The sequence below is a fragment of the Polyergus mexicanus genome, unplaced genomic scaffold, assembly GCF_030449975.1.
Source record: "Polyergus mexicanus isolate NDT 795.1 unplaced genomic scaffold, iyPolMexi1.0 SCAF_9, whole genome shotgun sequence".
NCBI classification, from domain to species: Eukaryota; Metazoa; Arthropoda; class Insecta; order Hymenoptera; family Formicidae; genus Polyergus; species Polyergus mexicanus.
The window spans coordinates 5,679,884-5,688,526 of record NW_027223329.1 but is presented as its reverse complement, the minus strand read 5'-3'; the positions used below and the strand labels follow the sequence as shown (position 1 = coordinate 5,688,526).

The 8,643-nt window shown below is 37.3% G+C and overlaps 1 pseudogene; it reads left to right on the top strand.

The window, feature by feature from the left end:
* Positions 1-6,858: 6,858 nt before the first annotated feature.
* LOC138936519 (uncharacterized) lies at positions 6,859-8,421 on the top strand (annotated as a pseudogene).
* The last annotated feature ends 222 nt before the right edge of the window (positions 8,422-8,643 follow it).

Below are 8,643 nucleotides of genomic sequence, written 5' to 3'. Positions count from 1 at the left end.
CTAAAAAAGCCAAACAAGATGATAGGTAAAACTATTAAACTTTATTCTAATTAATAATTCATAACTTACTAGCATCGTTTCTCTCATAACTCGCATTTATTTTCAGACAAAATCGCGACCGAACGTCGTGATGCGACGCGGATGTCTCAATTGTGCAACCGCTTAGAATCTTAGGAAGACGCTACCCATTGACCAAAACCGCGTATAAGCATCTCGAGATCAGCGTTAACGTTAGTCGATCTTCTTTCGTGGAAATCGTCATTGGAGATTGCCACGGCAAAGAGATTTCGTTAACGCCGAATATGTGGAAAGAACTGCTCGATCAACGATCCACCATTATGTCATACTTTCGCTCCGACGAGCGCGATGAGACGCGCCCTCCGGCACCGATATACATCGATCAGTTAACGCTGCGATTCGGCAAACTCAACAATCTTCAAATATTCCGTCTCGAAACGCCCAAAGTTCGTCTGGCTATATCGAAGAGTACCGTCATAAATATATTAAATCTGGAACTGTGTGTTAACCGCATCGTTGCATCTTTAAACGGTTTAACCGCACATGTGGATAACAAGCTAACTCGTTTTCTCGATATCGCGGCAAGCGCTCACGATTCGACGCTTATTTCCACAATGATACGCAACAACAAGAACTTCGACTGCAACGATCTAATAGATTGCGAACTGCAGGTTCTGCTCTTCGGAGAATCGTGATATGCTTATCGACGTATTTGTATTATTATATATCACATATTGTATTATTAATTAATACGAATATTGTAAAAGAAATCAATAAAAACACTTCTCCTTTCGCGTGAAAATAGCGATCTCTCTTTATTCCACAACCTTTTAATAATTCGCTATCTAGTTCGAGCGATAAGAGCGCTTGTATCACCGCTAAACCGTTGCTCTCTCCGTTCGATCGCCCTCCGACGATCCTCTGTCTCCCTCGACGCCGGATACCCGGCGTCCGCTCGCGGATCGCGCGCTAGAAGCGGCGCGAGGGATCGCCGTCGCCCCTTCCTAAAGAACGAGTCGCGCCAAGGTCGCGATTTTGTCGAATACCTAGTAAGGTTGGTTTCAGTCCACTTTCCAATGAGTGCGAGAGAGAAGTACCATTGGAGAGAAAGAGACAGAGATATGTGTCAGAACAGGTTGTTGGCAACCGCGGTGGGAAGTTCGGGTCGGGGGAACAGGAGAGGTATGTAGGACGAGGAAGTAAGCGTGGCCCCCGATCGAGCCGAGCGCCATCTCTCGAGCACTCTCGGCGACTCGTACCCGCTTTCCCCCCGGCCGTGCTTCCCCCCTCGCCCTACATACCCCCCCGGCCCGAACTTTCCCCCGCGGTTGCTTACAACCTGTTCTGACACATATCTCTGTCTCTTTCTCTCCAATGCCAATGGTTCTTCTCTGTCGCACTCATTGAAAAAGTGAGCTGAAACCGATCTTACTCACCTACTGTAATTATTAAAAACATAGTATTAATCAAGAAATTGTAGCGTTAATATGTATATAGAGAAATAAGTACGGCCAAGTCGATGAATATAAATAGTGCTAATGTTGTAGAGATCAAGTTGTGGGTTAGTATCAAAAATTTTGTTTAGATACGAGTTACTGATAGGATGCTACAGAAAGAATTCCTCTTTAGAAGAGGAAAATAGAATTCAAAAATAAGATCCAAAGGACACACGCGTTACGTGAACACGTCCGTACTCGATCAAACGGTCAACAAAATTTCAATTAGTTTAACCGTTAACTTGCAGTATGACCAACATTAAAATTTCGTATAATATAATTATCGTCAGTATAAAGACCATCGTACATGAAAGTTTTAGTCGTAATCATAAAGCCGAAATAAATCGACCAATCACAGTCAAGCATTCTCACAACATAATAATAGCATTTTCGAATAAACGAGTTAATCCAACCCGGATCAGCTAATCATAATATTTTACTATGAATTCAAGTCTTTTATTGGCAGAGACGATGCAATGACGTCATTAATCGCTTTTAGAGCGATTAAACCTGCTACATTCGAAAACGCCATAAGAATGTTGAACGCACCGATAGGAAACATGGACAGATAATGCTCGCGAGTGTTGCGGTTGTTAAGTGGAACGCTCCTAAAGAGTGCTTTCCGATTCACGAATGATGCGCATAGGTCCCGTTCCATTTACCAATACAGTACAGAATATTGGAGCAACATTTGCAACATTGCCGCAATGTTGCTACAATATTACTGCAATGTTGTTACAATGTTCTGTGCTGTATGGATAACGACCGCAACGCTCACGGTATCATTTCATCTTTGTTGTTCACCGAAAGTTAAACAAAGACAGATGATGCTCGTGAGCGTTGCGGTCGTTAAGTGGAACGCGCCCATAAAGGTGCCTTTTCACGTTGACGCTCGACGCTCATTTTTAACGTCAAAATAGATCACATGATTAAAGTTGATGCTACATCGTGAAAAACGTATGAAAAGGATTTAACATCGAGTTTATAGCGTCAGTACCATATGTGTAATCGTATGTCATTCAGAAATAAATATTAAATGTGGTTAAGCGAGTGCACGAAAAAATTACCAGAACGAAATCGGCAATGTAAGAAACTTTTAGCAGCAGTTCTAATAAATGATGAATTACAAAAGCAGGAAAGAAAAAATTATCGTAGAAAATGTTATTGGGTAAATCCAATATTCATAGAACGATACAATCATGGATTTTACCACGCAATTTTTCCTGTCATTATTTTGGAAGCACGATCCAGAAAAAAAAATCTCATTCATATGACCAACAGCATGGCTTGACGCTAAAGCTGAGGAAATCCAGCTTTTTTTCTTGACGCTAGTATCGAGTCGAAGTCACGTGACCACATGCAATGCTGAAACGAGCCTCCCATGAATTCGCACATTAATACATCATTGGGCGCGATCAGAGAAAACTGCTCAGTAGCAAGTGAATGTAATTGGCTTTTACTTTTAAGCGAGGAGCACACACTTTTGCATAAGCGCATAATCATAAGCATATGGAATTTGATTGGTCAATTTCCTTATGCATAAGGAAATGGACCAAACAATTTCCTTATGCTTGTGATTATGCGCTTATGCAAAAGTGTGTGCTCCCCGTTTTAGAATCAACAAATCAACGTCGAGTATTGACAAGACGATAACTGAGCACTTTCTCTGGCTGCGTTCGGGGAGCACGCTTTTAACGCTATGAGCATGCTCTGTTCTTGTTTAACTTTCAATAAATAACAAGACAGAGCACGCTCATAGCGCTAAAAGCTCTCTCTGAACGTAGCCTCTGTCGAAGCGGTGTCTACAATAACATTTTAAGCTTTAAGCCTTAAGAAATGGACTAATCACAATTGAGTATTCTCCTCACTGCGGCTATTTATTCTTGTTTAACGTTCGATGAACAAGGATAAATAATGCATTATACACATCATACGTAAAACGGAAAATGCCTTTATTCATCTATCGTCTACGGCTGCGGTCGGGAAAACGCTAGAAATGCTTCGAAGCATTGCATTAACCAATCAGAATAAAGAAATCTTTACTCCTTTGTCCTGATTGGTTAATTAAATGTTTCGAAGCATTTCTAGCATCTTGTATATACATATATTAGTAATGTATAATATATACACATTGGAATATGGTATTAGAATAGATATATTTACATATTTGTATATATGTTTTTCGTATGGTATATTGATCGTAATTAATCAATAATTATATTGTTTTCTTTCGCACGTAAAATCTTACAATGCTGTGACATACATGAGATTTTAAGTGCAAAAAAATATAACATAATTATTAATTGTTTACGGACAGCATACCATACAACATAAAAAAACAAATATACAAATTTATAAATATAGCTACTCTAATACCATTTTCCAATATATGTATATACATTATGCGAGACGGTACATAAATGTAAACTTTCAAGTATAATTATTACAAATATAATTATTATATTAATACAGAATTACTTCTTTGAAAAATTGCTTATTAATGTATTCCAACATAACTGTAAAGTTGATAAATCTCTTAACAACAATATATTACATTTTTTATTGTAGAACAGATAATATACAATATGCTACATTTAGATATGACATATTAAAGCACTGTCTTCACTGATATATTCACTAACTGAATAACAATACAAATGTTTATTTAATCTTCTAACACGTCAACAATACAATACCATTATTGCTTCAAAAGACAGTGCAAGTTAATGAATAGGCATTGATCATTCCAGATCACAAGATTCAATTAGCGGAGACTATAATATTTAACTCTCGCTTAAAAGATTCTCGTGCTTTGTAAATGGATCCTCTCCTGACATTTGATGCAAGCTAGATTTCTGATTTGCAAATTAATACCGATCAATAACTTTCACCTGCTTAAAATTAAAATAAATATGATAAAACATTAGTAGGTAACTTGACATTAAGATCTCGTTCATACAGCAATCTTACCAGTATAAATGTCGTTATCACAATTCAATCTTCTTCTAGGTTGAATGAACAGTAAGGAAACACAATATTTAAAAAGATTACCTTATACTGTAATTGCACAATAGTTTCTCTGATATGATTATTTTGTGTAGACACAAAAATATATTATTTCTAGCAAAGATTCCACTGTATATAAAATTATTATTTATTATTATTTATGTATATATTATGATTGCGTACCCAGATAGCCAAGTCTGTCAAAAGCAGATTATGCCAAGTGCCTGCTATCAACTGTTGTCAGCAAAAAGGCTACAAATTTGGTACAAAAGTTGTTATTACAGATTAAATCAACAGATTGGTTCCAAAAACCAAGCAGAGCCTGCTCACAGAATTTGACAGCAGAAACCGAGCAGGATCTGTTAACATGACTTAACGACAGATTGGCGGCAGAAACCGATCAGGATCTGCGCGCGCGCTCTGACGGCAGATTGATGGCAGAAACAGAGCAGAATCTGCAGCTTTTGGCCATTCATATAAATTAGAGTATTTAAATGGATTTAAAGGGTATCGATGATAGTTTAATACGATTTTTATGTAAAAAATGAAAAATTGAATGCAATATTATTTTTATTAATAACTTTTTTTATATATTATTACGCGCTTTCTACTTATAAATTCTAATTATATATATACAAAAATTATACACTTAAATTATATATACAATTAAACATTTGTAAATATATATATATATATAAAATTCTTATATATCTATAAAATCATAATATTAATATCTAATTAATCTAATTATATCTAATATTTAATTTAAAAAATTTAATTTTAATTTTTTATGTATATTTAGAGCTGGATTACCGGATTTTCCGATCGTCGTGATGAAGCTTCTTCGTTCGTCATGATAAGAATCTAAACAGATAAGAAACAGAAAATTCAAAATTTATACAGTACACATTTTTTACGTATATTTTTTAATGCTTTAAAGATTCCCACTTTTAGAAATTAGAATACACCCCTAAAAAAAAGAGATATAAAAAGAGGACCCAAAGGGCTACTCACCCACTTACTTACTACTCACTTACTCACTTAATTGCGTGCGTGCGTACCCTCCAGTTTACATAAGTCTTATTAAGTGCCGTGACACCGCGAAAACAACTAGAAAAATTATACCAGTGCACTCATCGCCTGATTAATCTGGAATCCAGCAACTCAGCACATTAAGAAAATCCGCACCTTCACCTACGGAATAAAAAGTAAGTCACATTCATCCAATTCAATTTGCGCTATTAACCCTCGCGAGACATAACGCATTACATTATACTATATTAACGCTGGTTTTCATAGTGAAAACCAGATCCGGCATTCCAAGCCAAACGGTCATTCGCAGGAGTCGAAGGACTCGTACGCCGATAAAATGCAGATTCTGCGCTACTAATATTAATAATTCTCCAACAGTATCCGTTAGACCTACTCTTCCCTTCTCACCTAACTACCCCTCCCCCAGCTACTCCCCAATTTACTTCCCCGAAGTCATTGAACGTCCGCTTTCCCCTCGTTCCTTCTCCTCTCTATCTACTGTCCTCCTAAACAATTCACCCCCTACTTCCCCGCACCTTTTAGAGTCGGAATTCGAACAAGCTATAGAAAAGTTTTGCAACGAATTGCCCGACCTGGAAGCCGACTCGTGTTACCAGGATTAACTAAAACCAAAAAACCCCCCTTCTCTCTCTCTCCCTCCTTCATACTGCATCCTCTTACTCACTCTCACGCATACACACATATGTTTTTATTTTTATTTATTTATTATTAAATCTTTACATTGTATTAACCAGTCAGAACTAAAATTTAACGGTAGAGACTTTCTCTCGTCATTCTGACTGATGCCCTCCGTACCATTGTAACACCCGCGGAGCGATGAGCTCAACCACACTCAACCACTCACACTCACACGATAAATGTAATCACTTTCTACATATATATTATATATCATGTATTCGAACCTTTATTTTTATAATGAATAAAATAATATTTTATTTAATTAATTAAACAATTCTTAACCCCTCTCTCGTTCCCAGTACGAAGATCGCACTAGGTCCCATCCCGCGTAAAAGGGATTAAATTCCCTGACCGAAAAAGGACCACCGAGCGAACGTCTGAATAAACAGCGTAATAGCGATCCGAACGGTCGTTTACCTGCTTTGCGGACCTGTCAGTTCGTTCGACCCGATTCCGAACGCCACGATACGTTTAAACTTCTGGAAAATAAAAGATAGTTGTTGCGCCCTTCCGTTGACTCATCCTTCCTCGAGTCTGGACGTAACATACTGTTCTTTAAATTTTAGGGGCTCGTCCGGGATTGTAATATGCCATCTTTTAAACTGGAATGAGTAAAGGGACAAGAGGTACAGCTAATAAAGACGAAGTAGAACGAAATTTTCAGCTTGCTCAGGAAACATACAATCGAACAAAATCTAACAAATCAGAAACACATCACACTTCCACTCCTAACAAAACCATTAAAAACATTAATTTTTCATTAGATGAAACTGTAATTGAAAAGGATTTCGAAAAAAAGTTTAGCGAGTTAGCGGCCGAATCTCATTTTGCCGATTCCTGCGATAAGACTATTATACCTGCATTTAATAAATCCGAAAAAAAGAAAGACCAGAGCGGTACCAGCGGCAACATGACTCAAAATAATCCTTTCGCTACTTTGAAATACGCGGTCGAAGCCGTCCCTTATTTTGACAGTCAAAACATTCCACTAAATTATTTTATTGAAGGATGTGAAGAAGCGAAATCCATGTTGCCTAATGAGGCTGAATCACAGTTTACTAAAATAATAAGAACTAGGATAATAGGTGAAGCTCGCCGCACTATACAAGATCAAGATTTTGATAGCGTTTCTCATTTAACTAAATATTTGAAACAAATTTATGGACCTGTAAAAAACGTTTATCAATTACAAGGAGAATTAGGTTGCATATATCAAAAGAGTGATGAAGATGTAATTAATTATGCAAATAGGATAAAAATTCTTGGGAAACAAATTTTAGAAGCATATAGAAGTTCTGGAAACGTGTTATCTGACAAAAGTATTAAAGCATTATTAGAAAAAGACATGTGCAAATGTTTTATTAGAGGGCTAATACCAGAAATCGAGCAACGAGTTTCAAGAAATTTACCAGATGTACAAGCAACCGCAGCCGACGCTATAAAGATAGAGAGAGAACTCCGAGCAATGACAGATTTACGACAGGGAATAGCAGGTAGACAAAAAACTAACAGCCTAAGGGAAACTTGTCAAATCTGTTATAAGAAAGGGCATGTAGGTAGTAACTGTAGAAAATATTTACAAACCTCTCAGCAAGTTAATAACCAGATTGATTTAGGAACCGCAATATTAATATGTTAAATCTGTAAAAAACGTGCGCATGGAGCAGAGAAATGCCGCTTTCGCGATCCACAACTTCGCCGCCCGGTAAACGTAGTTCAAGGAAGAATAATAACTTGTCAATTATGCTTAAAATCCGGTCATGATGCAAAATCTTGCAGACAGAATAATACTAATAACAATAAAATTTCGGTAATTTGTCAATGGTGCGAAAGACCCGGCCATTCTGCAAATAATTGCTGGAAGAAACAGAACGAACAACGTTATACGGAAAACAAAATTCGCATAACTTGTTAAATTTGCAACAACTTTAGACACATTGCTAAAGATTGTCGATCAAAACTAAACCAACAAACGGGATCCAGGAATTCCTTATTCTGCCGCTATTGTAAGGAGCAAGGTCATCTTCTCGAAAATTGTCAATTACGCCATGCCAGTAACTTTCGGAAAAAAGAAAATAATCAGAGAAACTACAACGGCCCCTCGATGTCGGGCGCACAGCAGGGGTCCGAACGAGAGCCGCACCCGTCCAAAACTCAGGTAGCCAAGTAGACAAGGACAGAACTACCATAAGGCCCGTGACTGTAAACCTCGACAAACATAGTCGCGTGCCTACCGTTCAAATCAACATCGATAATTTAACTACTAGTATAACTTTTATGCTAGACACGGGATCTGGACCTAATATAATTAAAGAAAATCTCGTTCTCGAAAAAATAAACATTAATTACACTAATATCCTTAAGTTGAACGGTATAAATAATTATCCTGTGT